We start from the raw sequence: 25,398 nt of genomic DNA, 5'->3' as shown, positions 1-25,398 counted from the left end.
TACCAGGGGACATCTGATTCTTTGTAGATGTCACTTTTCATTCCTTTTATCTCTGCTTATCATGGTTTAATATCAACAACTACCATGTCCTGGGAACCTACTATGTGTAAGGCTGGTGCTGAGTCCTTTTTATGCACTTATCTCTAATTCTACAACAATCTTGAGTGCTCTTCCTCTCATTTTCCAAATAAAGAAATAGATGTCACTTGTTTCAGTTCACACAGCTAGAACCATGGCTGGCATTTAAACTTGATAAACCACCCTTTCCGTGACATGCAAGGAGGAGTCCCGGGGAAGATCAGGTAGCCCCGTAACCCTTGTTGCTTCTTATTCATTAGTTTCAATACATTTCACATTTCAAACGTCTCAGATTATAAAAACTTTGCTCTATATATTCTACAGCAGTTTGCGGAGCCCTTTGATTGGACTTTGAACACATACATTTCTCCACACAGCAACTCAGTCAACAGAAGCTGCTAATATGGGAAAGTCCCACCTGATCCATCAAAACCCTATTAGTCACACCCATCATAAATGCACCGCCCTACTCTCTGGCCTCATTGATTGTCCCCCTTTTTGATGAGTCATCAAGCATCACGAGAGTCTGAGTCCCCATCCACTCTTGTCTGGATTATTACAGTAGCCTCCTCACCAGTCCCTTTGCTTCTATCTTTGCTCCCAATCACACAGCAGCCAGAATAATACTTTAAAAATGTAAGTCAGACCATGTTAGTTTTCTCTTTAAAACCTGTTCCATGCAGAGGAAAAAAACAACATTCTAACAATGACTGATTAAACCCTCCTTACTCACCTCTCTGACCTCTTTTCCTGCTCTTCCCTTGCTCACCCTGCTCGAGCCACACTCCTTTCTTTTCTTTAATTCTGCCAGGAAAAGCCAGCTTTAGGATAAACCTAATTATTAATCTTAGTCAGCCCCACTTTTTCTTTTTTTCATAACACATATTATCTTTCTGAATGCCACTTTAGGAGAGCAGGGATCTTTGTTCACTGATGTATCCCTAGTGCCTAGAATGGTATCTAGCATATAGTAGGTGCTCAATAAAACTTCATTCAAACCCCAAAATTTTTAACTTTGTTACTATTTTTCCTGGCATTTCTCCCAATCCTGTTCTGTTTCTCACCCCTTTTTTTGTCTTAGGGGTCGGGGTTGGGGCTGGTCTTCTCTAGAACTTCCTTATTTCAAATCTAATATAAACTTTAATTTTAACAAATTTAGATATAATTTATATACCATAAAATCCACTGCTTTAATATTTATAATAAAGTGGTTTTAGTATATTCACAAAGTTGTATAACCATTGCCACTATCTGATTCCAGAATATTTTCATCACTCCCCAAAGAAACTCCACACCCCATCTTCCCCCAACCCTGAGCAACCACTAATCTACATTCTATCTCTATAGATTTGACTGTTTTGGGCATTTCATATAAATGGAATCAAAGAATATAATATGGCTTCTTTCACTTAGCATAATATTTTCAATGTTCAACCATGTTGTGGCATATATCAGAACTTCATTTGTTTTTATGACTGAATAATATTACATGATATGGATATACCACATTTAGTTTATCCATTCACCAGTTTATGGACATTTGGGTTGTTTCCACTTTTTAAAAATATTTTTATTGATTTTAGAGAGGGAGGGAAAGGGAGGGAGAGAAACAAACATCAGTGAAAGAGAATCATTGATCAGCTGCCTCCTGCATGTCCCCTACTGGGGATGGAGCACACAACCAGGGCATGTGCCTGATCAGGAATCAAGCCATGATCTTCCTAGTTCATGGGTCGATGCTCAACCACTGAACCACACTGGCCAGGCTTCACTTTTTGAATATTATGAATAATGCTGCTATGCACATATGTGTATAGTTTTTGTTTGAACATCTGTTTTCAATTCCTTGGATATACACCTAAGAATGGAATTTCTGGGTTATAAGGCAATTCTATATTTAATATTTTGAGGAACTGAAAAACTGTTTTTTCAAAATGGCTGTATCATTTTAAATTCTTACCAATGCTATATAAATTTTCTAATTTATCCATATCTTTGTTGACACTTGTTATTATCTGTCTTTATTATAGCAATCTTAGTGGTGATAAAGTGGTAGCTTATTGTGGTTTTGATTTGTATTTCCTTAGTGACTACTGACTTGAATGTATTTTCATGTGCCACTTGTATATCTTCTTTGGATAAATGTCTATTCAAATCCTTTGCCTATTTTTAAATTGGTTATCTGTTGTTGAGATAAACACACACACACACACACACACACATTCTTACATATATGTTCTGGATACTAAACCATTATCAGACATATGATTTGTAAATATTTTTTCTCATTCCATTTATTTTCTTTTTACTTTCTTAATGGTGTCCTTTGATGTACAAAAGTTTTAAATTTTAATAAAGGCCAATTTTTCTGTTTTTTTTCTTTAAATGCTTATAGTTTAGGTGTTCTATTTAAGAATCCATTGCCTGATTTACTTTGATCTATTTTGAGTTAATTTCTTTATATGGTGTGAGGTGGGGGTTCACCTTCATTCTATTGCATGTGGAAAACTAGTCTTCCCAGCATCATTTGTTGAAGAGTCTGTGTTTTTGTTTTTTTTCTAAAATATTGTCTTGGCATACCTGTTGAAATTACTTGATTGTAAGTGTATGGGTTTATTTCTGGACATTCAATTGTATTTCATTAATCTATGTCTGTCTTTATGCCTATACCACACATTCTTGATTACTGTAGCTTTGTAGGAAGTTTTGAAATCAGTAAGATTGGGTCCTCCAACCTTGTTTTTCATTTTTAAGATTGCTTTGATTATTCAGAATCAATTGCAATTTTATATAAATTTTAAGGGTAGCTTTTCCCTTTCTGCAAAAAAAAGAGGCTATTGGTACTTAGATAAGAGTATTTTAAATCTGTATATTGCTTAGGGTAGTATTGCCACCTTTAACAATATTAAGTGAACACAAAATATCTTTCCATTTATTTATATCTTCTTTAATTCCCTTCAGGGATTTTTTTGGTTAATCTTCAGTCTTGTACATTTTTTGGTTAAATTTATCTCTAAGTATTTTCTGGCTCTTGATGCTACTTAAATGACTTTGTTTCTTAATTTAATTTCAAAACTGTTCATTGCTAGTTTGTAGAAATACAACCGATTTTTGTGTGTTGAACTTGTATCTTGCAACCTTGCTGAATTTGAAAATTGGCTCTACCAGATTTTTTTGTGTTTTTTTTTTGTAGATTCTTTAGGATTTTCTATATATAAGATCATGTCATCTGAAAATAGAGATAGTTTAATTTCTTTTCCAGTTTGGATGCCTTTTACTTCATATTCTGCCTAAATCTCCTGCTACAACCTCCCATACAATATTGAATCAAAGTATGAGAGTGAACATCCTTGTCTTGTTCATGATGTTGCGGGGGAGGGGGAAGCATCCAGTCTCTCACCATTAAGTATGATGTTAGCTATGGTTTTTTTTTTTGTAGATTCCCTTTATGAGGTTGAGGAAGTTCCCTTTTATTACTTATTTGTTGAGTGTTTTTATCTTGAAATGGTGTTGAAATTTGTTAAATGCTTTTTCTGTGTCTGTTGAGATGATCATATGGTTTTTGTTTTTTATTCTATTAATATTGTGTATTACATTAATTGGTATTTAAATGTTGTGCTGACTTTGCATTCCTGGAATAAATCCCACTTGGTTATGGTGTATTATGCTTTTTATATGTTGCTGAATTTGGTTTGTTAGTTTATTGTTGAAATGTTTGCACCTATATTCAATAAAGAGATTGGTGTGTAGTTTTCTTACAATATGTTTGATTTGGTATTAGGGTAGTACTAGTTTCATAGAATGAGTTGGGAGGTCTTTCCTCCTCTTCTATTTTTGGTGAGAACTTTTGACATATTGGTCCTAACTCTTTAAATGTTTGGTAGAAGGTACCAGTGACGCCATCTGTTCCAGGACTTTTTTTGTGGGACATTCTTTGTTTATGACTTGGATCTCTTGTTATAAGTCTATTCAAATTTTCTATTTCTTTTTGGGTCCATTTTGGTAGTTAATCTCTTTATAGGAATTTGTCCATTTAATCTACCATGTTCATATCTACCTACTACAATTGCAGACACTAAATTGGTGGTTAAAAATATTTGAAAAGTAAAGAAGTTTGATTTATCTTGCACTAGAAGGCAAATATTTCAATTTTTTTCCTGAAGTAGCCTAGAAGAATCGAATGTCATCTTGATAATAAGAAATTTGATAGCTAAATCTTTAAGTATGCAAAGTAGAAATAGGAAATATACCTAAATAGTATGCCTTAAGAGGAAAATTCAAAAATGGTTAAATATTTGCCTTTGGGTTTATGAATTCAAAGTGAAACTAGTCTATTAATGAATAAAACATTTTCTCCTTAATAATATTATACAACTTAAAAAAATTACTGATAGGATACTAAGGAAATGAATTCTAGATTGTACCCTTTTCTGAGCAATTAATGTTCCCTGAATTAGTTTTGTTCCTCCTCTCTCTTTCTATAGAAAACTAAGCAAAATAAATGATGTGTTATAAAGCAGTCCCTTGTCAAAATCCAAACTGAGCATGTTAGCTATGGGCTCAGTGGATAGAGCGTCGGCCTGCGGACTGAAAGGTCCCAGGTTCGATTCCGGTCAAGGGCATGTACCTTGGTTGCGGGCACATCCCCAGTAGGAGGTGTGCAGGAGGCAACTGACCGATGTTTCTCTCTCATCGATGTTTCTAACTCTCTATCTCTCTCCCTTCCTCTCTGTAAAAAAATCAATAAAATATATTTAAAAAATCCAAACTCATAGCAACAATGTTAATAATAGTCCTTTTTATATCAAAAGGAAAATATTAAGGTAATTAAAATGGTAATAAATATTTAAAATGTAGAAACCTTTTTATTCTTGTTTGTTTGTTTTCTTAATACTCACCAAAAATATTTTTCCCATTGCTTTCCAGAGAAAGTGTACCCGTAAGGGAGGGAGGGACGGAGGGAGGGAGGGAGAGAGAGAGAGAGAGAGAGAGAGAGAGAGAGAGAGAGAGGAACATCAATATGAGACACATCAACTAGTTACTTCCTACACATGCCCCAACCAAGGGGTAGGGAGTAAACCTGCAACACAGGTACATGTCCTTGACCAGAAATGGAACTGGAAACCCTTTGGTGCATGGGCTGATGTTCTAACTACTGAGAAACACAGGCCTTTTTATATCGTTATTTTTATTTATTTTAGGCAAATTATTCTACCCTCATATATATGTATGTTTGTTCTTTGGAGGGTACCTCACTGTTTTCTCTCTCTCTCTCTCTCTCTCTCTCTCTCTCTTTTACTCTCTCCCTCTTTTTCTCTTTCTCTCTCTCTCTCTCCCTGTTTGCCTTAAGATAGTATATTCATTTCAGCCCAGATAGTTAAGAACTTCAGTATCATTTAAGTGAGATCAATCACCATTTTTCTTCTTTCTCTGTCTCTATCTTGTCCTCAATTAGTCTTTGTTCAATATATAATTATTTAATATTGAAAAACAATATCCGACATTACCAGGAATTTTATTGCATAGATTGTACATCATTTCTCCTCTTATTTGGATATAGCCAGGCATTTTTTTTCCCAATGTTAAATAAGAGAGAGAGAGAGATGATAATTTGGCTTAAATGACATGTAATAAACTTGACTTAAATGTCACATAATCAAATTACCAGATTGTTGGCTGCATACTCTAATCTATATGACTTGAGGTAGAAAATCAAGTGTTCTTACCTATGTCTGTGGGAGCATACCCTGAATTCATATAACAGCAAGAAACTCACAGGGGCTGAAGCATCATTGCAAATGGGAAAGTAGAGATGAAGCTTTTTAGGTGCCTTAACAAGGAGTTCAGATTTTGACTCTCTAGGAGGAGATGGAGACCCATTGGCGGATTTTGATCAATGATAGGGCATGGTCATTTGCAGGGAACCGTCCTTCTTGGACTCTGTGGAGATGGCTTTGATCACACCAGTCTTACCTTCTAAAGGAGGACACTCTCAATCTCATATTGGAGTTTTGGGAAGTATTGGTGTATTTGTTGGTCACAGGGTCATTTGGCAAAACTTTTCTATCCAAACCTAAAAATTAAAGTTATTCCAAAGAGAATCTCAAGCATAGTCTAGGTCATGTTACATAAACCAGGTTGGACTTTTAAAAATGAAATGACCTATTTTTTGGCTAATAAAAACAAGCTTATGACTGCTCTCTGATAATTCTTGGCAATACAACATCTTTTTATTGTTTTTGCTTCTAGTACCTTTATATTAAAATTTCTCTTTTTAGAATGGTTCATAGGAAGGGGCAGCATTTAATGTGTTTTATCTTTTGCATCCTATAATGTAATAAAGAACTGTCTGTATTTCACAGAGCTTTTTCATTTCATTTTTATGACACTTTTTTCATGGGTAGGTATTGCTCTCCTGATTTTAAAATTAAAGAAGCTGATGCCCATGTTAAGCAATTCAACCTTTCTTACAGACATAGCAGAGCTAGAATTTGAGGTCACGTCTGTCCAGCTTCAAAGTTCTTTTTTTCCATATATCACCCTCCCTCTTGGGCAGAATTTCTCTAATTGCAATGCCACTTTTCTTCTGTGCATTCCTTCACTGAGCGTTTTCTTCACGTGGGCTGGAGGCATTGGGTGAATTAGAAATCTGCCTCTCTCTGGGTTAGGATAACTCAGCCTGTTTCATTCTTTACGCCATGTGGCCCCTTGTTTCCTCCATCACAACAGGCTAAGAGTTGCCAGAGGAGCTCTGCTTGCACACAATTGGCAGCCAGGAGAGGGGCAGCTGCTGCCCTCTTCAGATAATCTCTCTATTTAAAGTTCAAAGTGACCCTGGAAAACAGTAACAAGTAAGCCTGGCGCTGATCAGCCCACCCAACGACAGGAAGAATGGCTGAAAAAGGTAAGATTTCAGCGTCAGGCTGTCTTGGCAAAAAAAAGACCCAGGCTCCCTGGCTTATTTTGCTTCCCAGTATCTGGTGTTACTCGGTTATTCTGATGAATGTGGTCTATCTGCTAAAAGAGCATTAACCATGTATGTTAGTGTGGCCAAAAAACGTGTATTCGATGTGCAGCGTGTGGACCATGTCTACATATTTGTGGACAATTCTGAAAGGATTAAACAAATTTAAAAGCTGAATTTGTTCACACTTGTTTTGAAAGATGAGTTAGAAGCCAGTTATTCTCCAGGGTGGTCCTAGATTTGAGGGATTAGATTGCGGTGTTGTGGCATGCTGGACCAGAATTAAGGACATTTGAATTCTGTGTCAGAGCTGCTATGAATGGCCTGCGAGTTTGAGGAAGTCCCTCAACCTCTCTGAGCCTGTTTTCTAACTCTAAAATGGGCTTAGTCATCTCTCATATGCTGTGCATCTGAAATTTTTTTCCTGGTTTTTAAATATTTTTTATATTTAAGAAAGATGATTAAGGCTGATATGACAAAATGGTCTGAATATGCTGTGTCCAAGAAATAGTTTCTAAATGCCTACAGGAATTCTTGCTTTTAGTCCTGACAGTCTCATGAAATATACAGTATTATCATCATTCCAATTTTACAGATAAGGAAGCAGAGACAGCAAAATTTTGTAACTTGCCTGCAATCATGCACGTAGAGAGTGGTGGCATCATGTTTTGAACTTGGACAGTCTTGTCCCAGGGCACTGTGACCTTAAGAATTCTTCCAGGTGTAATTGCTTGGGCATGCTCAGGCCTGGACAGAGAAAGAAGATTTTGAAGTTGGTCTTCATATTTTAAAAAAGGTTTTGTGCTGATTTGTGCTATGTTGAGTTCCTATACTCCTATTTCAGAGCAATGGGACAGATTTTTGGTAAAACTTAACATATTAGTGTTAAAAGAACAAAAATGCAGTTATAGTTTGAATGTTAAAAGGCACAATCAATTGTATTGGTTTACAATGAATTATAAATAATTAAGGTTTTATAATATGTACATTTTAGAATTATATTAAAATATCCCTATATAAAACAGTTATAATGCTCAATTAAAATATCAATATTCACTTTTAAGTTCTTTGAAATTGGGAGAAATACTAAATCACATATATGAACAGCTCAAAAAAAGTACTATTATGTACATCCACTGTAATGGCATCTTAATTCATAAAAGGCTTTCATTCAAATAAGAGTAAAGGGTATGTCTTAATGTTCACTTTATCCTTAAAGCAATACCACATGGCAGATAAAGAGAAGGGTTTTTCATTCAGTGGTTAATGCTTTGTTCAAGGTCACAGGAAGGTGGAGAAGCAAGGAAAACCTAATTAATTTTTGAGAATTAAGAAAGACTCCAACATTTCTGGAAACATAGATTTAAATGATTAATATTTATTTTAACTTCCGAAAGTTTGCTTTAATGAGAATATCTTTTAATTTTAGACGTGTCTTTAGAAGTTTCCAGATGATTGTATTTTAATAGTATTTTTAAAACTCCACACTTTAAAGTAATGAAAATTATAAAGTGAAGAAATGCAATTGCTAAGACTATGCATCCTCTTTGTTAGCCAATGGCATACGATCTAATTGTGCTTTTCAATTAAGAATATATGAGTCCTTAACCCAAAACATTAATTTTATATGATATCTTTCTGTGCGTTTTTAAGTTCTATTGTGTGATATGTGTGTTTGAAAGAATAAGATTGAGATGCAGTGAATATTATTTTAAAAAGATATTTTAAAAGTTGTTTTGTATTGGTCAGGGTACAAACAGCAGACACAGGAGTCATTATACTAATGTCTTTTATGTGTGTGTTGGTTCAGTGTTGGTTGCTATATTGAACAATTTTTTTTAAAAAGTCCTGAATCTCTCTTCTCTAGTCAAGAATGTTCATATATCTCTAGCTGGTTTGGCTCAGTGGATAGAGCGTTGGCCTGAGGACCGAAGGTCCCGGTTTCGATTCTGATCAAGGGCATGTAACTCGGTTGCAGACTTCTCCCCAGCCCAGCCCCTTGTAGGGACTCATGCAGGAGGCAACCAAATGATGTGTTTTTCTCACATCAGTGTTTCTCTGTCTTTCCCTCTCTCTTCCACTCTCTATAAAAATCAATGGAAAAATATCCTGGGTGAAGATTAAAAAAAGAATGATCATATAAAATATAGTGCTTTCCCCCCTATGATATTTTAGAGTAAAGTTAGCTATGAAGGCCAAGAACAATTTCAATACCTTTCCTTATGTTGTGATTATTATTTAGTTTGGTAGGAATTACGTCAGAGTCATTGTCAATTGTTTGTATGTAAACAGCTGCTCTTTGTGTTATTGCACACATACATGAATGTGTGCTGTCTTCACTAAACATGCACAGTGGGTAGAGTTTACAAAGCCTTTGCATGTATTCAAATTCATTTGATCCTCGAAACAACTTCAGGGGATAGATATCACATGTTTCATTATCCATATTTTACAAATAGGGAAGTTCAAGCTCAGAGTGGCCCAAGGTCACATAACTGTAAAAGGAAGACCTATGATGTGAACACAGGCCTTCTATTCCAAATTCCCAGCTGAGTCTCATGTACCTTTTGTTGAAAAAACACTGATAGTCATGTATGGGTATGACTAAAGAGTGTATTTATTCCCTTGTTATTACCAGATCCCTCTTATTCTCTTGTTTCAGGAGATAAAATGCCCAAATGACCTACCAAATCTGTTCTGTTTTGTTTATTTTTAAACAGAATCTACATCATCACGCATTCTGGTCCCTATTCTTCTCTTGATTGCCTGGATTGTGGGCTGCATCGTAATGGTTTACATTACCTTCTTTTAGAAAGGTAAAGTTTTCAATGATTGAATATGTTCATTCATAAAGGGCATACATTAGTCCGGAAATACTCTTTTCTGCTTTACTAACAAAACATTTTACCATGCAGGCAAGACGACTTCAGACTGACGCCATTTAGAAGAATGAAGACAAGTGTGAACATGACAGATTATTAAATATGTCTCATGTAGACAACTGCAATGTTTGACACTACTTCATAAACTTGGATTTGTAAACTGACACTTTGGTGTACATAAATGTCTCTTTGGGAACGTGTTTAAAATCTTAGGTACAAATAAGAACTGTAAGAAAGTATGGATGAAGTTTTCTATAACCTGGGAGTAGGAAAAACATTCTTACTTATGACTAAATGCATAAGCAATAGGAAAACGTTTGGTAGCTTAAACTACAATTAAAATATTTTTGCCGCCCCCCCAAAAAAAAATAGAAAAAAAATGAGCTAGAGACAAGAAGGAATAGTTTACGGAAAACAGAATATAAATGTAAACTTGGTCCTTAACCTCTTGCTCATAACAAAAGAACTGTAATTAAAACTGCACTGAAGAGCCATTGCTCACCTATCAGGTGGGGGAAAATAAAGACAATATATGTGTTGGTCAGGCTGTGCAGAAAGAAACAATCTCATATATTGTCTTTAGGAATTCAAAAATAGTACAACATTTTAAGGGTTGTTTGGTATCAGTATCTACTAAAATTACATATGTATTTACCTTTTGACCAAGCTATTCCTCTTCTAAGAATATTGCAATTTCCATAGATATGCTGGTAAAAATACAAAACAGCATATATACAATTCTATTCACTATGGCATAATTTGTTATAGCAAAAATCTAGAAATAAGCCAAATGTCCATTAATAGGGGACTGACTGAGAAAACTGTGCTCTATTTACAAAATGTAGTACTTAACGCAGCTGTGAAAAGGGATAAAGAAAGTCTCTATCAACTGATGTGATGTCATCTCCAGGTCAACATGTTAAGTGAAAAAAAAAAAAAACAGGTACAGAACAATGTGTGCTACCTTTTGTGTCAGAAAAGAGGAGGCTATCCCAATATGCACACATACTTATATTAAAATATTGAAACAGAGACACCACATTGTAGGCTATTTCTGACTGTACCTTATTTTATAGTTTTTATTATTCAAATCTTATAAACTGAAAAGAAAAAGACAGAAAAAGAAAAAAGGTCATCCCCCCAATTTAAATCAAACTGAAACAAATACACATAGTAGTATATCAAGTTGGTGGCACAACTACAAAGAGAAAAAATTCTTTCAAGTGACTTTAAAACACAGTATTTCTGACTGTACATCTTTCTTGGGATAGGAATCTTCACCACACTCAAAAGTCTTTTTGTTAGTACTAATATTGGTATTGTTAGTTTCAAATTTATCTCATCAGCAACAAGAAGTCAAGCAAACACCTGGTAATCTTATTTAGCTCCACCCTCTGAAAAAGCCTAAAAGGGATGAGCACCCTCACACCTTTATTGTGGTCTCTAAATACCAGTGTCCACTGGAGGGACCCAGAATTTCCCATGGGGATCAGGCTTAAACTGGCAGTCGAACGTCCCCCAAGGGGTCCCAGATTGGAGAGGGTGCAGGCTGGGCTGAGGGACACCCCGCCCCCTTCTCCAGTGCATGAATTTCATGCACTGGGCCTCTAGTTATAGAATAAAAGAGATTTAAAAGTATAGCAAATTGTTGAGAGCTGCTACAATGTTTGGACGGTTTCAAGCCTCAGACTAATGAGAGAGCACGGTCCTCTTGTGGCAAAGCCATGTGTAGATTGGAGAGGGTGCAGGCTGGGCTGAGGGACACCCCGCCCCCTTCTCCAGTGCATGAATTTCATGCACCGGGCCTCTAGTTATAGAATAAAAGAGATTTAAAAGGATAGCAAATTGTTGAGAGCTGCTACAATGTTTGGACGGTTTCAAGCCTCAGACTAATGAGAGGGCACGATCCTCTTGTGGCAAAGCCATGTGTAAGTCCCAGCTTGCAGGGCGAAGCCCTCCCAGCAAAATTATAACCAAAGGCTATAGTTGTCCCAGCTTGGAGGGCGAAGCCCTCCCAGCACAATTATAACCAAAGGCTATAGTTGTAACCTTGACCTATGGTCCGAACCTGTGGTCCCAGGTGGCTAAGTGATATAGGCTGTGGGAGGTGCAGCAAGTGCTGCCAAAACAAAGCTTGATAGAGTTCAGTTGCATGAATTGAGTAGATTCGAAACTCGCGAGAACATTCTAAAGCATCTTGACCACGCCCTTACTTTGCCTCATGGAATCTGGCTACAAAATAAAGACTCTGCTTACAGGCTGTGGCACTGTCTCTCCATCCGAGAGCAGTGTCTCACCTAGCACCAGCTTTATTCTCTTGTCTGTCTTCTTTAATCCTTCACCAGCCCCCTCAGGTTCACCCCTGGCTGTGCTGAGCACCGCACAGCAAATAAATGTGATGTATGGACCAACTACAGAAACCACTGTTGTATTTCTGTAATAGAGATGTTAGGAAATTGTTATTAATTTTGTGCATTATAACATTTGCAATTGGCAATGGAAAAGAAAAGGCTCTTATCTGTTAGAGATACATACAGAAATATTTACTGATGAAATTATATGATGTCTAGGAATTGCTTTAAAGTATTCCCATAGAAAACAAACAAAACACAAAATAAAGGAGATGGGAAATAAGACAGGCAAAGTGCTGATATTTGTTTAAATTAAGAGATAACTCCACAAGAATTTATTATACTCTTTCCTCTACTCTTGTACATATTTTTTAATATATGTTTTTATTGATTTCAGAGAGGAAGGGAGAGGGAGAGAGAAATAGAAACATCAATGATGAGAATCATTGATTGGCTGCCTCCTGCTTGCCCCCTACTGGGGATCCAGCCTGAAACCCGGGCACGTGCCCTAACTGGGACTTGAACCAGTGACTTCTTGGTTCATAGGTTGACGTTCAACCACTGAAACACACCGGCCAGGCTTTAAAAATTTTTTTAAGAAGTTTGTTTTTTCTCCCTATGGCTCTGAGTTGTGAATTACAAGTAATACAGGAAGAGTTAGAAAGCGAGAATGTGGCAACCTACGTCTTATGTTTGTCAGAACAACTTCCTTTCTTTAGTCTGGAGTATTTTTCTCCACATGCACAGGTCCTTTTCTGTAGCTCTTTGAAGCTACAGGATCCCTCATTGCTGGTTCAAATGTATGCTCAACGTTTCCCTGGAACAAAAAATGCCTCAGTGTTCCCCATAAATCTTTACATACTACCTCTGATAAAGACTTTCTTATTTCAAGGACTCAATATTCTCTTCGCCAGAACTTTAAAACAGACTGTAACATTGTTTTTAAGCAGCAATAGGAATGAATTTTTCTATAATAAGTATTTTAATTCCATGTTTCCACAGCCAACCTGATCATTTTCTCAGAGAACAAAGGAAGCTTTGTGCAGGGAAAGGAATAAAAGTTGGGGAAGTCAGATTGCTTTATCCTGACTTGGGAGTCCTATGAGTCGTTAATTAATCTCTCTAACCTTAATTTTCTCAATTATAAAAGACAAGTAATAATATTTTCAGGGGATTGTGGTGAGGACTGTAATGTTTTCTAAACCTACCTGATCTGAATCACCTGAGTCATTTGTTGTAAATACAGATCCTCAAGCTCTTTCCTTGGAGAGTTTATTTCAATAGGTCTGGAGGACGCCTATTAAAAAAATCAGTCCTCTGGGGGATTCCTATTATCACAAAAGTTTGGAAAACATAATTATAATGTGTGTGTGTGTGTGTGTGTGTGTATTACTCCCTGATACATATAGACACTGATCTATGACAGCTTATATTGGTGGGTCCCAACCACTTTTCTATTTATTGCTGCAACAAGAAATTAGCACTTTATTATGTTTGTTATATAATACTAGGGGCCCGGTGCACGAAATTCATGCACTGGGGTGGGGGGGTTCCCTCAGCCCAGCCTGCCCCCTCTCACAGTCTGGGAGCCCTCAGGGGATGTCCTACCAACAGCTTAGGCCCGCTCCCCTGGGAGCGGGCCTAAGCTGCAGTCTGGCCTCCCTCTGCAGGAGGCAACCGGGCTGATCAGGGGAAGGCGCCAGCCCCATCACCCCGCTGCTGCCACCACTGCCAGCCATCGCAGCTGCCAAGGTGTTTTCATCAACACGGACTCCAGTCCCTTCACCATGAAAAAATGACAACTTTCTTTAGGCATTTTCAAGATGTGTCTTTCATAGGATATGACATTTATTTATTTATTTATTTTTTAATCCTCACCTGAGGATATGTTTCCATTTTTTTTAGAGAGTGTGGAAGAGAGAGGGAAAGATAGAGAGAAACATCAATGTGAGAGGGATACTTTGATTGATTGCCTCCTGCATGAGCCCTGACCTGGGCCCCGGCCAGGGAGGAGCCTGCAACCTAGGTATATGCCCTTGACCATAATCGAACCCGGACCCTGCGGTTTGGCTCTATCCACTGAGCCAAACTGGCTAGGGCAGGATATGACATTTATTAGCCCCTCCAGCAGCGGACCTTCGTTTTTTCCTCCAGGAGTGTGGTGGAAAAACCTTAGATCACCTTCTTGGATTCCTATAACCTAAGTTACCAAGAACACTGCAAGTGGCGGCGTACAGGGAGCTTAGCCAATGAGCAGTCATAAAAGGTGTTTAAGCTCGAACTGGTTTGGCTCAGTGGATAGAGCATTGGCCTGCAGACTGAAGGGTCCCAGGTTTGATTCCTGTTAAGGGCATGTATCTTGGTTAGGGGTACATCCTCAGTGGGGAGTGTGCAGGAGGCAAATGATAGATGTTTCTCTCTCATTGTTGTTTCCGACTGTCTATCCCTCTCTCCTCTTCTCTGTAAAAAAATCAATAAAATATATTTTTTTTAAAAAAAGAAAAGAAAAGATGTTGCCTCTGCAGCTCATGCACAGAGAATGCCCTGTGTTGTGTCCACTGGGCTAGGGGCGTGTCCCTGCCGCCAGGGGGCATGCTCCTGAGGCTGGGAGCCAGCCCTGCCCATTGTGGGCGCCAGGCTGGGGGGCGTGGACCCAGGCCACAGCTTGGTGCCGGCGCATGTGCATGCGGCCACAGGGTGGGAACATCCGTTTGGCACCTGCACCCGTAGGCCCCGAGTAGCCACGGACATTCTGGGACCCCAGCTGCTCAGGGCCTATGAGCGGGCCTACAGGCTAGGAGCAGCCTGGGTCCCAAGGATGTTCCCGGGACCCAGGCCGCTCGGTGCGCCTACAGGCTAAGAGCAGCCTGGGTCCCGAGGATGTTCCCGGGACCCAGGCCGCTCAGTGCCTGTGTATGCAAATTAACTCGCCTACTTTGTCAAGTTAATTTGCATACTCACTCCTGATTGGCTGGTGAGTGAGGTGGAGTGATGGTCAATTTACACGTTTCTCTTTTATAATATAGGAATACAGTATATTTTTAATTATACAAGGTATAATGATTCATAATAATATTTGGCCACTAATTTTAATCTATGTAGAGTTTTAGTTTCCCCATTAAGTTTGAAGCTACTTATGGGTGAATCCATTTCTCATTTTTTTGACTCATAGAATATAGTCCAAAATAGGCAACAAGAAATATATATCAAATAGGTGATTAATTTTTTACCCTTCCTATGTTCTTTTTTTTCTTTTTTGGTCCCCTTACCATATTCTTGAATACGCAATGTTGATGTTATAACTTTGAACTTTAAAGGTATCGCTGGAGCAATTCAAGCTGGACTGGAATTCTCAAAGAAGTGATTAGTAACCTGTGAACAATAGGTTCAGGCAGGTAATTGCATACAAATTTTCTGAGACATAGAATCTTAATTTGTTTTTAAATTTACAAAATCTTCAGCTGACATTCTCTCAGAGTACAGATATAATTATTTGAGTAGATTATGGGCTAAGTGCTTTCTACATTTTTTTTTCATCGTGTAATGCTCAGCACATCATCATAACACCCACCCCTCCTCCACCCAAGACATGCACTTATGTCAGAACTGAGAAATATTATTTTCTCTGTACTTTGTATTAGGGCATAAAATCAAAAACCTCTTGAAGAAAGCTTTTTACTATTCTCTGTGTCTTGGAAAAGAGATAAAATCCAATGAAATTTGAAAGAACTAAGGCAACTCCTCATGAAGTACCAAGCCTGGGGGAGCTGAGAAAAACAATTCCCTAGAGGAGAGGGTCCTAGAGAAGACATCCCTGAGCACAAACAGAAGTAATGCTTTCAAGTGAGATCCAGCCATAGATCTTATAATAACATGACTTTTGCATCCTCTTTTATTTTTTGAGAAAATTATTTCCTATTTCTAAGTACTCAAAACCCTCATTTTTGCTTATAGCTATTTCTCAGGACCCCCGCCCTTCCCCCTTTTCCTTTCTTTTTTGGACAAGCAGGTAAGTTTCATTTAAAACATAAATATACATGAGCTTAAGATTTCTTTAGAGGAAAGCAAAGAACACTACAAGCAGAAGAATAATATTGTGAGCTGGTAATTTCTTAGAGAATGAGATGCTTGAATGTTTCACTTTCATTCCACTCTCTTTCTAAAGTGACTTCTTGGCTTGCAAAAGGGAGATGAGTTTGCAATTTCTTATAAATTACCTGAACCAATCATGAGTGGGCACAGAGCTGAGGCTGTTTTGGGAGGTCAGGAATATTCCAGGGTTTCAGACTTTGGTCATTATCCTGGATTTAAGTCCACTTTCAGTCATTTTCTTGGGCTGGGCATACATGCCCTTATACATTTACAATTCCAAATGACTCAAATTATATTGCTGACAAAGGTCTGTTTTGAAGCCTATGCCTATGAATATTAAAGGAAATAGGATACTGATTGGAATGTTGATGCTGAATGAAACAGGATCACGGGGAAGCCGTTTTTGAGTTGTTATAGGTCACCTCCTCTGTAAAATTGGCCCATAGGTGAAGAGGAAATAGGCTTTTTAGTGGTTTGCATATAGATATGCTCAAAATCACTAAACTGGTGCCTTATATATTTTCTCTCATCACTATCATGTGAAGGTACACTCAGGACAGGATGCATTTTAATTTGGGAAAAGCAATCCCTTAGTCTAATAAGCATGGCAATTTCATCAGGATGTTGCAGACATCAGGCATATTCCTCATTTATATTGCTGAAGGCAGAAGCTTGCCCTCCAGCCTGACCATGGATGGCTAGATTGCTCCAACTCTTCAAGTGTGTGGTCAGATTCATCCAATTTTGTTTTCCCCTTTGCTTTCTCTCTTCTCTTTTTATTTAATACTAGAGGCCTGGTGCACGGATTTGTGAAACCGTGGGGTCCCTCAGCCTGGCCTGCGGGGATCGGGCCGAAACCGGGCAGTCCAACATCCCCCGAGGAGTCCCGGATTGTGAGAGGGCGCAGGCCAGGCCGAGGGACCCATGCACCAGGCCTCTAGTATACGGATAAAATCTTTGGTTAATCGCTTCCCGCCCTTCCCCCTCCCCCCTTCCCTCTGAGATTCATCAGTCTGTTCCATGTTTCCATGCCTATGGTTTCCGCTCCTGCGTTGAGCATCTACCCCCTGGTTGTCAGTGTGTGTCATAGCAACCGACCGACTGGCCAGTCGTCCGGTCGGCCAGTCGCTTAGACTTTTCTATATATAGATTCTTTCTCATGGTATATGTAACCAACACTTCTTTTCTGCTCTCAGTAGCCTGTGTGGAGTAGTGCTATCACTTTTAGATCAGTAATTCAGATTTCTCCGGCTATTGTCTCCCTCCTGACAGAAACCCAAGAGGGTCCACATGGACTTATAAATATGTCTGCTCCTTGTAGTTACCACTTCTCCTCTGCAGGATCCCAGGCACTGTGGATGGTTCTGCATTTCTCCCCATCTCTGCCATCACAACCCTCACTGGGCCTGTGAGGTGGTCTGTGGTCAAGTTGCTCTTCGTGGAGTTTTAAAGCGGTGCTGCCTAGGATGCAATGTACTCAGAGCTTAATTAAATAGCTTTTTCACTTTTTGTGCTCAGCCTCCCTTTCTTTCTCTAGCACCCATATGGATGCTCAGGGCAGGGCCAGACAGACTGAACCATCTCCTGTCACACTGAATTCACAATGATTGAGTCAAGTTCCTGAAACCTGCTTCTTCCTTGACAAGGATGAGTTCTCCCTGGAGGTTCCTCAGGTTTCTGAAAGCAGGCTCTAGCTCATTTGCCCCCTCAGGAGGCCAAACATGCTGAGAACTGTTTGGATCCCACTGCCACTGGAGCAACATATCTGCATGGTCCAAGTCCTTTGATACAATTAAGTGGGGTCAGTGGTAATTTCTTTCTTTATTTTTAAAATTTATCTTTATTGTTGAAAGTATTATAGATGTCCCATTCCCCCCCCCTCCAATTGATCTCCTCCACCCAGCTCCCATCCCCTCCCCAGGCCTTCCCCATACTATTGTCTGTCCATGGATTATGCATATATGCATATAAATTTATTGGTTAATCTCTTTGAAACAAAATTCTAGTCTCAGCCCAACAAACTCATTTTAAAATCAGAGGATTGATCAATAGTTTGAAGAGCATTACTTTAGAACGCACTGTTTTTAGATATTACCATCTCTGACCACTTAGACCTCCAACACACACACACACACACACACACACACACTTCTTTGTTCTTCCTAAGTGAGACCTTTTTCCCTTTGCATATTCCCCTAGGTTAAAAATTCTTTGTATATAGGATTCACTAGACATGACAGGAAAATGTCCAATAGATACATGGTGAGTAAATGAACTTGAACCCAGGCAGTCTCCTTTTGAGCCTGGAGATTACTATGTTATGTTGTATAGTCTTTCTGAGATAACGAATGCATTCTCATGGTGTGTATTTTTAAGCCTGATGAAAAGGGAGAGAGTGCCGTACTCCTACAGTAAATGATTTAGATCTCATTTATGCTGTTGCCCGGATCTATATTGCTTACATTTTTATATCCCATTGCGCTCTGAACAGCTCTGCCTGGGTGAGGTGCTCATTAGTCTTCGTCCTCCTCCACCACCTCCTCCTCCTCCTCCTCCTCCTCCTCTTCCTCCTCCTCCTTATACTTCATCTTCTAAGGCAGAGGATGATGTATTTGTGTTCCTACCAACTCTGATGGCTCTGAAGGTCTGACTTGGGTTTGTATAGTACATGACTCTAGAAAGTGATGATTTAACATTTTTTCAAGTTTAGAGACTGCTCACAGTCCTGGGATTTAGAAATAATGCAAAAATACTCACAAAAGTAATCCTTTAGAAGACTTTTTAAAAATAATCCAGATCTGCATAAATTCACTTTAGAGAAAAGAGAAAAATCAGTGAGCATTTCAGTGGCAACTCACATCCAGAAATCCAAAGAGGTTTGAAAGCAATGGCAGCAACAGTGACTACTCATTAATCTTTGTAACTTTACAAGTATAGCTGCAGATAGTGACAAGGAAGGCTTTGGAGAAAAAAAGTGATGTGTTGTGTAAACATGGCAGGTAATGGAAGTGGAGTTGAAGTAGAAAGCAAGGCGTTGTGATACATTATCTGGAGGAAAGCAGACTCAGGGTCAAGTGTGGGCAGAGCTCGGTGTCACATGTACAAAACCGTACCTGAGTTTTCTTTGATGTCACAGTAAGAAATTTAGCTACTGAGAGCATTTAAAACTCATTGCCTGAAACAAATTTGCTTAGCAGTTATCAACTGGAATTTATTTAGGAGAAGACTATATTCCAGGTAGTGAAAGCACTAATGAACTTCTGATTAATCATCTTGGTCTAAGGAAACAGTAAAGGAAAAGTCTGGCTCAATATCTGGTTCTAGAAACTTGTAGGAATTCCTTGGGAGAGATGGTGCATGAGTTGGTGATTGCCTATAGGAGAAGGACTTGCAGAACAATGAAAACAAAGGCTCAGTGATCGTCAATCATGTTGCATGATTTATGTCAAAACTATGCAATGCACAGTGCTTTTTTTCATGTCTAACTCATCCATCATTTGACAAAAGATCATAACAAAGGTTTTTTTGTTTTCTTAGAAAATTGATAGATTTTTTTTTTACAACCAGACCAAAGGCCTCCGTAGTATGAATCGTCTTTGCAAGTAAGTGTCTAAAACCCACATCATCGTTTGGTGTTGTCTAGTTAGAAATTGGTTTCTCTCAAATCAGTGTACTCTGTATTTACAAAGCCTACAACCCCAAACCACCTTTCTAACCCATCTCTCTACATCTCTCCAAATATTACTTATTCCTTCACAGTAATTCATTATCATTATTGCCCCATGAAGTTCTGTCTACAGGAATTTTAATCATTTGGTAAAGAAAATAAAGTCTGTGTGTGTGTGCGGGGGGAGGGGAGAAGGGGGATGAAAAATAAAATTGACAGTTTCTTTTACAACTATTTCAAGTCTCTGGGTATTTCTTACTCCAGTAGTTCTCAAAATTTGGGCCCTATACAAGTTACATCAGCATCCCCTGGACACCCGTTAGAAATGCGAATACTTGGACTCCAGGGCTATTCAATCAGAAACCTTGGGGGTGGGGGGCAGCAATCTGTGTTTTAACAAGTCCTCTGGGTGATTCTGATGCACATGTGCTCACATCTGAGAGCCACTGTCTCTGAGCCATCTCTCCAACTTTCCCCTAAAATATATTTTCAGCTCGGGCATATATCAATAAACAACCTGACACAGTCTGTTTCTTAAAACCCATGAATTTCTTTTTAAAGTAAAGATTACAGAACAGTTGTTTTTTTCTCTTTCTGAGTCTGGCTCTAATTTACTTGTGGGGAACAGTATGTTGGTACATTCATTGATGATCCAGGGGTCACAAACTCACATGTTTTTGGGGATAGCAAGGTAGCATAGGTGAGAGATACAAAACCAATGAGGAAAATGGAGGATAGTAACAATGACATGAACAATGGAGAATTCTCTCCTTCCTGCTCAAATCCATTAAGATTCATATTAAAAGAATATTGTCTGCTAAAACAGAACACGTCTGTCTACAACCTTTAATTTATACTGTAGTCAATAAGACTTTAAAAATCTATTTAAAGTCTATTCTCAAGAAAAGGATTCATAAATAGTGACTTTAATTCTGATTGCTATTGGAATTGCATATATATATATATATGAAAATAAAAATATATAGTTCAGTAAAATTCTTTGAGTTAGACATTAGAAAATCAAAATGGGGTCTCTAACAAGGTTGAAAGACTTATGCAGGCTTTGAGATCTTTCTGCGATGACTTGCCTTTATTTCCTCATCTGATTTCATTTAGCATTAGGTTAAGAAATATATGCATGAGCAAATCCAAGACAGCTGCCACTTGAAAAGAAATCAAAGCATGGAGAGGCACAGAAACCAGCTTAAGATACACTTTTTAGATCTAAGATCACCACTATACAGGACTCTAGGGTTTTTGGATAAAGAGTTATAAGTAAAGCAAGTGTTACTGATTTCCTTTCATCTGATGAAGGTTTAGAAAAGGAAATGACATGTCCAGGTTTTTCCCCCCCTTTCCAGAGAAGATTTGGCTTTCTGGTTAGCTTATATTTTCCCCTCCCCTTCACCTCAAAACTTGAAAAGTAGACATTTTAAAACTAATCAATATATTTGTTTTATTGAGCTCTGGAAACTATACTATTAAATGAAATAAACTTTAGATATAGGCTATCTTTTTTGTTTTCCTTAAAATAAGGTCATCTATATGTTTTAAAACTCATGTGCTTAGGCTATGGTGAAATTGTCAATATCCTGGGACTTTCAAACATCCTATATAATAAAAGCCTAATATGTTAAGTGTCTGGTCATCCAGTCGGCTGTTCAACCAATCAAAGCATAATATGCTAATGACATGCTGAGGCCACTAAACTGCTTGCTATGACATGCACTGACCACCAAGGGGCAGATGCTCCAACCAGTAGGTTAGCTTGCTGCTGGGGTCTGGCCAATTGGGACTGAGCAAGATGGGCTGGACATGCCCTGGAGCCCTCCTGCTGTCCCGATCTGGCTGGCCAACCTCCCACATCCCTCCCCGGCCCTGATTGTGCACCAGTGTCATCCCTCAGCCTGGCCTGCGCCCTCTTGCAATTCAGGACCCCTCGGGGGATGTTGGAGAGCTGGTTTTGGCCCGATCCCACAGGCCAAGCTAAGGGACCCCACTGGTGCACAAATTCGTGCACTGGGCCTCTAGTGAAGTAGATAAAATTCTGGAAGTTTATCTAAGAAAGTGGTCAATTATAGAGCCAAAATCTGAATCACTCATTTCTGAAATATGTCTTTCTTCCAACTGAAGCATGGGTTATAAACTCAAATGCCTACAGAGCCCAGGTGAGGGGGAGAGTAAAACTTGTCAGGGGCAAACTGATGATTTGGAAACAAATGCCCCATCTGAAGCAGGAAGCTGCTACTCAGCCAGAACAACATTTTGGCTCTTGAGAATTTAAGACCAATATGATCAGATCTTCCAATTTTTCAGGAGATTCTGAAAATTTCCAATTTTTACATGTGAAATATCTGTATTTAAAATGTTTTCCTTTAACAAACTGTCGAATCTCAGAGGGAAGGCAGGGTGGAAAGTTGGAAACCAACCAAGGAACTTGTATGCATATATGCATAATCCATGGACGGTGGGTGGGGAGGGTTGGCCAGAGGAGTGAATGGGGGGAAAAAGGGGGATATAGGTAATACTTTTAACAATAAAGATTTAAAAAATAAATAAAATAAAATGCTGTCTGATAATTTTAAAAAATGGTATGTGGGTCAGTTACAGTCCTCAGAACTAGCACCCAAGCACCCTTTCTCTAGTAGCACAGGATGGGGCCTTTCTCTGAAGTACTGGGCATGAGACCATGTTCTCTGAAGCATCTTCTTCCGGGGTTACTGTTTGGATGCCCACTGGCAGATGGCTCTTGCACCTAAGACCTGGCTGGTGTGGCATCTCTTGCAAAGGCTGAACTCATACAACTTGAAGTCGTCAGTAAACCTCCCCATAAGCATTGGAAAGGTTTAACCTAGTGACTAGGCCCTAGTCCATTAGCACCAAAAGCATGATTTATTGTAGAACTTGGCTCTCACCTGGCCTCATTAGCACACCTAGTCTTGCTGTTTCTTCCAAGTTTTTGGATTGCAAGCAGTCTTAGAAGAACTAAAATACAAGGCAGCCAGTCCCCAATTTACCAGAGTTATAAAGCAATCAGGGTTGATTTAGCTATTCTATGAGGCAGATAGCTAGGGAGAAACCACTCTTCAAAGACAATTGCTTCAAGTTCCATAAATTCTTTGAAACTCAGAACATTCCATATGGAATTGTAGAGATATTAGTCCCTATTAACAATCTTATTACCCTCCAATTCTCACAGTGCCAATTATAGGTATGGAAACATACGCAAAAGCCGTATTAAGGACCAGATTACAACTAACAATCCTTTCTACCTCAGTCTAAAGATATCCGTTTAGGGGTGGAGATCAACAAAGTCAAAAGAATTGCTGATTACAAAATGAGTCAACATCAGTCTAGTGACTGGAGATGTAATTTCCATTTAAATTATCCCATGGGTTCAATTTAGCAGTATTAGATTATGATAATCACATGAGTTTATCTAGGTACTTTTCTATTTAATTAGCAGCTATCTCAAGAGGATTGGATTGTGGGGAATTAACGTGAATACAGATTGCTAACAGATGAAGCTTGGGCAGAATCTTGTCTCGACTGGCATTGAAGGCTCCTAAAATTATCAAGTCAGAAGGTTTTAAGATAGAACGAGGCTTTGATACATAGGCATGAAGCCGAATCTTTTCTTGTTTAATTTAGAGGTAAGGATTCCTGGCTCAAGCTAAAGGTACTTTTAATGATACATTAAAGTCTCACAGGCATTGCTTTGTTGTGTGGAATACTTACTTTCTGTTTTATGCCAAATACGTCTATTAATAAATGCTAAAGGCAATTCTCTTCAAATGTAAGTTGGTATATGGGTAATGCTATGACTATCTGCCTTTGAAAAGGTGGGACAATGCTGTATTAGTTTGCAAATGTAAAAAGAAAACCCACATAGGTGCCATCGGTTCTGTGTTATGCAGCAGATCTGTGTACATGTAACCTTGGGATTTCACTGATACTTCAGTGAGCTGGTTGAGTGAGTGAAACTGTGTGGGGTTTTATTTAGGAATCTATTTTTATATGTTGACTATATTTCTAGCTTGAAATAACTAGGTTGGAAAAAATGAACCAGTAGACCAAATAGAGTAATTATGGATTCAAGTGAGGTTCTGAGGCAGCATTTTCATGATTTGGTTTTATGGGATGTTAATAATGGTTGCATGGCAAAAAGGGCTTCATAATAGAATAAGTTTGGGAAATGCTGTGCTTAGTAAAGTTGAGCAGATTTCTTTACTGAAAGATTACTTGGAATTTTTATATGATAATGTACATTTGAATCTCTTAGAAAAGGATATATATGTATACATATATGTACATATATGGCTAAATATGTGTATGTATTGGAATTTTTATATGATAATGTACATTTGAATCTCTTGGAAAAGGATATATGTGTATACATATATGTACATATATGGCTAAATGTGTGTATGTATATATTTTTTTTGTTAATCCTCACCTGAGGATATTTTCCATTGGTTTTTAGAGAGAGTGGAAGGGAGGGAGAGAGACATAGAGATTCACATCGATTGGTTGCCTCTTGCATGTGCCCCGACCAGGTACATACCCTTAATCGAACCCAGGACCCTTCAGTCTGCTGGCGGACGCTCTAGTCACTGAGCCAAACTGGCTAGAGACCTATATATATTTTTAAGTATCATCTGGAGAAAGTCTTTGTTTTGTGGGAGGATATCATTAACCATCTAGACATCCACCACAAAATGTATGCTAAATATCATCAGCTTTTCTTCATGATAAGTACTGGATCTACAAACCATGACCTTACCTAAACCCTCATTTTGGCTGTTAATCAGCATTTTAAAATAACAAATGTTTACTGAACTTATGTCTTTCACTACTTGGCTCAAAAACAATTCATATAGTTTAACTGGCATTTTCTAAGTTATTATTTCCAGGATTTGGGGTACATCTGTGTCAAAAAATCAAATTTGTTTTAGGCTACCACAAGAAAGCAGCTTTCTTCTGAATTCAAACACCCAAGGTCCCTTGGGCCTTCCTCAGTCATCTTGAAATCAGTGTCACTCCTTAGACCAGTCAACATCACACCCAGTGGCATTGCCCAAAGGGAACTAGAAGCTTTGGTAGGTCTCTCCAAATAATTTGCCTTCCCAGGTATACCCGGTTCTAGGGAACACACTGAGCAATGTCATCCTCTTTGGGTCCCAAGGACAAGATGGCATCTGCATCATGTGGCATAGGCTGTGGTCCTCTCAGTGTGGACCAATATCTCAGACACTCATATTGCCATGTGAGGTCCCCTGTTTGGACACCATAGCATTACTTTCTCGGGTAATAAATGTTTGTTTTATTGTCATTCTAATGGTGCAGTCACAAGATGGCATTCTT

General features: G+C 38.5%; 1 long non-coding RNA gene across 1 annotated transcript; it reads left to right on the top strand.

The window, feature by feature from the left end:
* The first annotated feature begins 6,881 nt into the window (after window positions 1-6,881).
* LOC106727504 lies at window positions 6,882-10,088 on the top strand. The gene is made up of 3 exons (XR_001363723.1): window positions 6,882-6,982; window positions 9,763-9,858; window positions 9,958-10,088. It is a non-coding gene; the product is annotated as an uncharacterized LOC106727504 (long non-coding RNA).
* The last annotated feature ends 15,310 nt before the right edge of the window (window positions 10,089-25,398 follow it).

This window comes from Myotis brandtii, unplaced genomic scaffold (assembly GCF_000412655.1).
Source record: "Myotis brandtii unplaced genomic scaffold, ASM41265v1 scaffold436, whole genome shotgun sequence".
Taxonomy (NCBI): domain Eukaryota; kingdom Metazoa; phylum Chordata; class Mammalia; order Chiroptera; family Vespertilionidae; genus Myotis; species Myotis brandtii.
Note: the sequence above shows the minus strand (reverse complement) of the source record. Positions and strands in the feature narration are given on the sequence as shown.